Raw genomic sequence first — 7,800 nt, 5'->3', positions numbered from 1 at the left:
CCTTGTTCCCCGTTCCTCGTTTCCCGTTCCCGTTCCCGTTCCCATTCCTTGTTCCCCGTTCCTCGTTCCTCGTTTCCCGTTCCCATTCCTTGTTCCCCGTTCCTCGTTTCCCGTTCCCGTTCCTTGTTCCTCGTTCCTCGTTCCTCGTTTCCTGTTCCCATTCCTTGTTCCCCGTTCCTCGTTTCCCGTTCCCGTTCCCATTCCTTGTTCCTCGTTTCCCGTTCCCATTCCTTGTTCCTCGTTTCCCGTTCCCATTCCTTGTTCCCCGTTCCTCGTTTCCCGTTCCCGTTCCTTGTTTCCCGTTCCTCGTTTCCCGTTCCCGTTCCAATTCCTTGTTCCTCGTTTCCCGTTCCCATTCCTTGTTCCCCGTTCCTCGTTTCCCGTTCCCGTTCCAATTCCTTGTTCCTCGTTTCCCGTTCCCGTTCCCATTCCTTGTTCCCCGTTCCTCGTTCCTCGTTTCCCGTTCCTCGTTTCCCGTTCCTCGTTTCCCGTTCCGGTAAATTTTCCGAATAACGCCGCGTTACGAAATACCACAAAAGTGGTATCGATGGATCCCTCTCAACCTCTACTATTCATATATAGTGAAATTAATGAGCGCTTGCACCCCTGGACCCCACAATCTGGGTCTCTTTTCTTAAGGCACTTCGTGCTACCTCGTCCTACTTCGGGGCATATTTCGCTTGCGAAATCTTAACCCAATGACCTACCTAACTTTGCCTAGTTTTGAATTAATCCCTAGCCAAAGGGGGGCTTCGCCCCTCCCTGGACCCCCCCCCCCCCTTTTTTTTAGGGCACTTCGTGCAACATACCTTGGGCAAGATATCCCGAATCCACCATCCTCGCCCTGAAATTCAAACATGGCTGTGTTTACGTATTTACGGATAGTAGCAAGCTGGGGACTGGAAACCCCCAAGGAATTACCTGCATGTGCTGTTATGTTCTCTCAACAGATGGCGCAATATTCCCCATTAATTACAGTATAATTATAGTGCCCTCTATAGAGTGGTCGCGTCATCATCGGTCCTAGTTTCCTATCCTGAGGAATATATGAGACGAAGACTCAGTTGCTGTCATCATGGCGCAGTGTGAGGGTTATCCGTGTCGCGGCATTTTCATCTACAGGACTAATTACGCATCATAAGTATCACGAAGTGCCCTGAATAGGGGAGATCCACAGGGGGGCATAGCTCCCTCTTCGCAAAGGCTGACTTCAAAACTAGGGAAAGTGAGGTAGGTAGTTAAGGGTTAAGGTTTTCGTGACACCGAAGTAGCACGAGGTAGCACGAAGTGCCTTAAAAAGGAGGGGTCCAGGGGGGGGGCGAAGCCCCCCCTTGGCTAGGGCAAACTTCAAACCTAAGCAAAGTTAGGTAGGTAATTGGTTAAGATTTTGCATACGAAATATGGCCGGAATTCATATTTTACCCCGCAATTTCCTTGATCTACTTCATGCCCTCCCCTACTATCGGGACCCAGATTGTGGGCTTCAGGGGTGCAAGCGCTCATTAATTTCACTATATATGAATAGTAGAGGTTGAGAGGAATCCATCAATACCACTTTTGTGGTATTTAGCGACGCGGCGTTATTCGGAAAATTTACCCCCGTTCCCATTCCTTGTTTCCCGTTCATGTTCCCCGTTCCTCGCCCCCTTTCCCGTTCCTTGTTCCCCATTCCTCATTCCCCGTCCCCATTCCTCGTTCCCCGTCCCTCGTTTTCCGCTCCCCGTTCCTCGTTCCCCGTTCGTTTCCCGTTCCTCATTTCCTGTTCCCGTTCCTTGTTCCCCGTTCCTCATTCCCCGTCCCCATTCCTCGTTCCCCGTCCCTCGTTTTCCGCTCCCCGTTCCTCGTTCCCCGTTCGTTTCCCGTTCCTCGTTTCCTGTTCCCGTTCCTTGTTCCCCGTTCCTCATTCCCCGTCCCCATTCCTCGTTCCCCGTCCCTCGTTTTCCGCTCCCCGTTCCTCGTTCCCCGTTCGTTTCCTGTTCCCGTTCCTCGTTCCCCGTTCGTTTCCCGTTCCTCGTTTCCTGTTCCCGTTCCTTGTTCCTCATTCCCCGTTCCCTGTTCCCCGTGGTTGTTCCTGCACGAGTATGTTGCAGCTGATTGTGGTACGGATGAAGTGGATGCAGTGGCAGACTAAGTTACTTTAATTAAAGTGAAAGTAATGAATTCTGAAGAAGAATTTCAAAAAGGAAGGATTTTGCTAAAGGTGAAAAGATAATGAACATATTTGAATTCGATTAATTTTGTCTCGAGTGATTATTATATATATAATAAATGTGCAATGTTGAAATACATGTTTCACTATAACCCGAGACCATACCAATGAGTAGGAATGGACGTCTCTGGGTTGGTGAAATATTTACCGTCTTTATTATGGGAGCCATTTTGTGATCAGGCCTCCCCTCACCCGGAGATGAGGTTTGTTTATTCTGTATATGACTTCGTATTACTATATAATTTGTGAAACTTTTACGTTGTGTAATATTTTCTTTCTTTTTTATGACGGCAGATTTTGAGACACTTTTGAGGCAGGCAGAGGCACTAGGATTCTTAGGTGATGCTGTGTCCGGTTTTACGTGAATGAATAACAAGCATTTTACAGGGAAAGAAGAACTGAAGAGTGCGAGTTTCAGAAATTGCAAATCAAAGTCGAAAACCATAGGTACGTCTTTCTCATGAACTTGAAATGACTAAAATTCGTTCCCGTAATACCTCCATCAGCTCCGTGTTTAGTGATGATACTCTGAGACCTAGCTTACCTGTGTTTCTTGATAGTGATGATATTTCTTTATTTCTAACACAATTCTAGTACAATTCGGAAGACAATTGAATATAGATAAGAAAAATAACTAAAGATTATGATTTTATTTAAGTCTTCTTGAAAGTTTTGTTATAACTCAGATAAGAAGGTAGGGTAAATTTTCCTAATAATGCCGCGTCACTAAATACCATAAAAGTGGTGTCGATGGTATTTCGTAACGCGGCGTTATTCGGAAAATTTACCTTCGATTTATGGGTAGAAGCTAATGACGTAGATAAACCTTACAATGATTGAAATCTTGTTTCCCCAGACATACGTTTCTGAAAGAAAACGTCATTTCTACTCTTGTTGAAGCTACGAAGCTCACAGATACTTGGGCTTCCTCACATGCGTCTTACCCGAGATCGAACGCCGGCCCCTACAAAGGTAAGAGGATTGTCCAGATTAAGCATTTGTTTTCAGAAGAGCCTCAGGCTAAATAAAGTAACACGCCGTGGCTGTGGTGAAGTGGGACACATCATGCCACGTTGTCCTAAGGAACCTCTTGCTTTCCAAACACCGTCAACTTTACTTTTGGTGATAATTGACCCGCGTAAATTCTTAAACTTCTAGAAAGCACCACCAATGGCTCTTGGGTCTCTTTTCATGTGTTTTTGTTGGTAAACAGTTGCTCCCTGACGTTGATATATAGTGATGTCATCGGACTAAAGCATCAGATCATTTTGCTCGCTGAGATTCATTTCTTATTAAATGTTACATACGATTTCAATATTATACTGGGTGGGTAAAAGCTGTCAGGGTTCCTATTAGGTTTTGCTCTGTATTGATTAGGAATATTTCAGCGCTAAGGACCCTAACAACCTTAATGCTGTTACTAGTAACCCTGTCAAGAATTCTGCTCGTCTGAACATACTCTATTGAGACACGTTTGAAATTTGAAATAGAATTTAAAAAATGAAGGACTGCTAAAGGTGAAAATATAATGAACATAATTGAATTAGACTGATTTTGTCTTAAGTGATAATGTTAAAATGTAATGTTAAAATGATATTAATAATCTTTAATAATAGTACTGTTGAGTATGTACAATCTGTTGAGACTAGATCAACTAAGATCAAGAGAGTTCATCCCTTAGTGTTACCTAAGTTAAAACCTCTTGATATCACACCTGAGTTTATAAAAGTAAATGCTGGTAAAACTGATACCCTGCATGGCGACTGGTTTATTATAATGAAGTGATGAATGGACTGATCTACCGCCCATGTATCAATTCCAGATCTCGCGAATGGATTGGTAAATCATCTCTGGTTGTACCTGCTCCTTGTCGGAAGATTATTCTCAGTGTCACGAAAGTCCCCTTACGGGATATTTCTCTTGCTGTAAGAGATAAAGGTAAGAGAACTATTATATGGGCCTGGAACGGGGGCCGACATAAGAGATTACTGCAGAAGTAAGTGCCAGTGTGTGTCTAGTAAGGGCAGACTAAACCAGCTCTATTACAACTAATACCTATTGTGACTGAACCTTTCTCTCGGGTCGTGATTGTCGGTCCCTTGACTCCAGCATCCTCCCAGGGTCATAAATATATTTTAACTTCGATAGATTTCGCCGCTGAATTTTCTGATGCTCTTCCGCTGAAGGAGATTAATTCGGTATCTGTAGCCGAATCTTTACTAGTGATTTCCTCCCGAGCAGGAATGCCCAGGGAGATACGCTCAGACAGGGATACGCAAAGTACCTTCAAAGAATTGGTCGACTTCCATAAATTAGTCCTTGCCACCCAAGTTCTAACGGTAGAATAGAGTTTCCACAGTAGACTGATGAGGGCATCATTAGGTAAGGCATGCCTAGAAAATTCTAAAAAAGTTGCATCGATACCTTATACCTTTTTTTTTTTTTTTTTTCTTTTTTTGCTCAGAGAGAAATCCCTAGCGACCGTATAGGATTTTCTCCCTTCGAGTTGCCTTATGGTCGTGCCGTCAGGGGGCCATTGTCAATATTGAGAGTTTTGTAGAGGAAATCCAAGGATCAACATTCCATATACCAGTTTATTTTCGAACTGAAGGATATATCAGCTGATTGTACCAAGATTGCTGCTCAAAATGTTATCAGTTAATCTAGGTATCGTTTATACTTTGATCTAAAATCTCTTACTCCCTGATCAGATAGATATATTACTCATGTCTTAGAGAGATGAATTTCCTCCTCTTGAACAAAAGAATAAAGTGAGTTTTTTGATAGATAAAATAATCACTCAAACTTTATCGTGTGAACTTGCGTTTGAGTCTTTACCATATAAGCGATGTTAGGAAAGCTCAGACCTTAAGCGAGGTGGTGACTAATCTTGAACTTTTTCTAGACGGTCCATGTGTGCTTAGTGGAAGATGATTCTGGTGGAGTGGATAAGCTGCTCCTGACTACTGACGGTAAAGTGGAATCCGATACAGTTTGATATAAATGATGGGAATCAATTATCAAATTTGAGTCCGTGTAAAGAGGATATCAAGGATTTAATTCATTCTTTTTGTGATGTCTTTGATTAAACATAGAGTTAACCACCAACCTCATTTCAAAGAAGTAGAAAAGTTTTATGAACAAGGAATTATAAGACTGTCCTCCCCACCCTATTGCTCCCCAATCGTCATGGTAAACAAGCAAGCCGATGAAACCTATCGCATGGCTATTGATTTTCGTGCAATTATTTCCATCACTGTGTTCCATGCTGAGCCGTCTTGCAGTATGGAGGAAAAGTTGTTTAAGTTTTCAGGTGCACGATACTTTTCAGATTGATTTAACGAACGTTTATTATCAGATTCCACTTTCAGAAAGTGCAATGTCTTTAACTATTACTCCTACCCACAGAGGCCCGATGGAATGTACAAGACTTGGCTTTGGTTTAGTGGCTGCAGGTGCTTCAGATATCACGGTGATGAGACTTGTAGTGTCTGGGTTGAGTAATATCGTTTTTATTTTGATATTTGTCAGTGTAGGTTTGAGTTTAGTTATTATTTTGGATTTATTGTTGATGGCCATAGTCTAAAACCGCAGTACAGTAAAGTTGAATCTCTTCTCAATGCGCATTTGTAACGAAAGCCTTAAAGTTTCTGGAAATTATTTGATATCATAGAATGTTCATACCAAATATTTCTGACCTAACAATTCTACTATCTGATATGCTCGGGAGGAATATCAGTGAACCTTTTTTGGCGTAAATTGGAAGAAAGTAAATTTGAGAGACTTAATTTATGGCCACTGAACCCGCTCTTTAAATTGCCGGACCTTATCTATCTTTCGCCCTCAGAATTGATGCGCCCTAACTATGGTGTCAGGGCGATATCACTGCAGTACGTTGATAGACATTCCTTGCCCAGTCATATACGCAAGCTCGAAGTTTCTAGATCGAGAGCGACGTTACTCTCCAGTGGAAAGGGAATGCTTAGTCAAAGCTCTCGCGGGTACTAGATTCCGGTACTATTCTATCCGGCACAAAGTTTATCTTGGAGGTAGACCACGAACGAATGATTTACATCAACAGTGCAAAGTCTAGAAATAATAAGGGTTGTTCGTTAGTCTTTGTGTTTTGTCTTTCCGATTTCGGATAGTGTATATTGCTGGCCAGGATGATATAGGGACAAGATTTGTTGCGTAGACATCCTTTGCAGATAATCCAGTAGTAAATTTCGTAGCTATCATGGGTTAGATACTTGTTGGGGGACATGTATAGAGGGGAAAATTATTATAATTAAAGATTGTTAAAGATCACGCATAAGATATCGTGTGGAAATACATCGCTTAATTCGAACACTTGTGAGGTGAGGACTCGCTTATTTGGTCGAGGTTCAAGTTTCGTTCGGTGGTATGAACGGAGGTTCGACTTTCCTTAGGTACTCCCCGACGGCCATACTTGGTAATTATTTTTTGTTTTTGGTGGTTTTCCTTATTCTTGATTTGATTCTAAGGTTGAATGAGATTTATTTATTCTTGCCCATAAATAAATGTTTAAGAGGGGGTTATCTATTTCTTAAGGTTTATTTCTTTGATAAGGACCTTCTACTGTCAAGGGTCAGACAAGAGAAGCGGCTTTTGTTACGCTGCCTATTCCCCGTGGTTGTTCTTGCACGATTATTTTGCAGATTTAGAATAATTTTGCCTTGTGTAACAATTATTTGATTATAATAAATATGTAATGTTGAAATGTGTTTCATTCTAACCCGAGTCCATTCCAATTCTAAATTAAAAACCTTAATATTCACAACTACATACCTCTAGGGGTCGATTAATGTGCACTAGTAATGACAATAATTTGCAATGTCCACTGTTTATGACAGAAGGGGAAACAATTTGAAACATGGATTTGTTCAACCAAGTTTGTTTTACTCGGCTGAAATATTTTTCTTTGTTCAATATAAGTAAACATTACACCTATTTTTATTTTTTTTCAGTAATTGGTATAGTCGTTTCGAAAATATGTAATTATTAGTATTATGTTTCTTATACTTTAACGCAACATTGGCCTCCATGTCACCTACTACAGGCACTCTGATGTAATTGGCCATTACACATACTAGACGCAAGCTCTCCAGTCGTCCTCCGATGTCCGCCTCAACTTGCCGCGGAGTAGGAGCTCCAGCTCTTTTGTAATTTCACTCTGGAAGCTCTACATCTTGCTAATAAGATCTGCCAGACATTATCACATGCATACGACACACTTGACATAAAAGATAAGGCTATGAGGATCATAATGAGATGCACCGACTCTGTCCGTCGTGAAAATGCAAGGGCAGATGCAGGATTGCTAACCATCGTGGTAAAGAATTAGGGGAAAGGCTCCTAAAGTAGGCATGCTTACGTCTAGGGGTAGGTTATGGGATTCTATTTGAATGGGGGTACGCCCTGGTGGGTGGTGGTAATTGCCCTGTTAGTATAGGTAGTGATAGCCATGGAGATGGTGTGATGGTCATGGTTAGGGTTGTGACTTTTTTAACATAAAAGCTTCGAAAACTTAATCCAAGAATATTCTTTTCATCTTTAATGTTCTAATTTTG

At 41.8% G+C, this 7,800-nt stretch overlaps 1 long non-coding RNA gene across 2 annotated transcripts in view; it reads left to right on the top strand.

Moving 5' to 3' along the window:
* Positions 1 to 6,950, top strand: part of LOC122264461 (uncharacterized) — a 7,896-nt gene extending 946 nt beyond the window's left edge. For both annotated transcript variants that reach the window (XR_006224211.2, XR_006224209.2), the window contains exons 2-5: positions 2,504 to 2,656; positions 3,066 to 3,181; positions 4,032 to 4,147; positions 5,115 to 6,950. This is a non-coding gene — a long non-coding RNA (uncharacterized LOC122264461). The remainder of the gene's footprint in view (positions 1 to 2,503; positions 2,657 to 3,065; positions 3,182 to 4,031; positions 4,148 to 5,114) is intronic.
* The last annotated feature ends 850 nt before the right edge of the window (positions 6,951 to 7,800 follow it).

Source organism: Penaeus japonicus, unplaced genomic scaffold (assembly GCF_977035675.1).
Source record: "Penaeus japonicus unplaced genomic scaffold, GWHDUDI00000001_assembly GWHDUDI00000027, whole genome shotgun sequence".
Lineage (NCBI taxonomy): Eukaryota > Metazoa > Arthropoda > Malacostraca > Decapoda > Penaeidae > Penaeus > Penaeus japonicus.
Note: the sequence above shows the minus strand (reverse complement) of the source record. Positions and strands in the feature narration are given on the sequence as shown.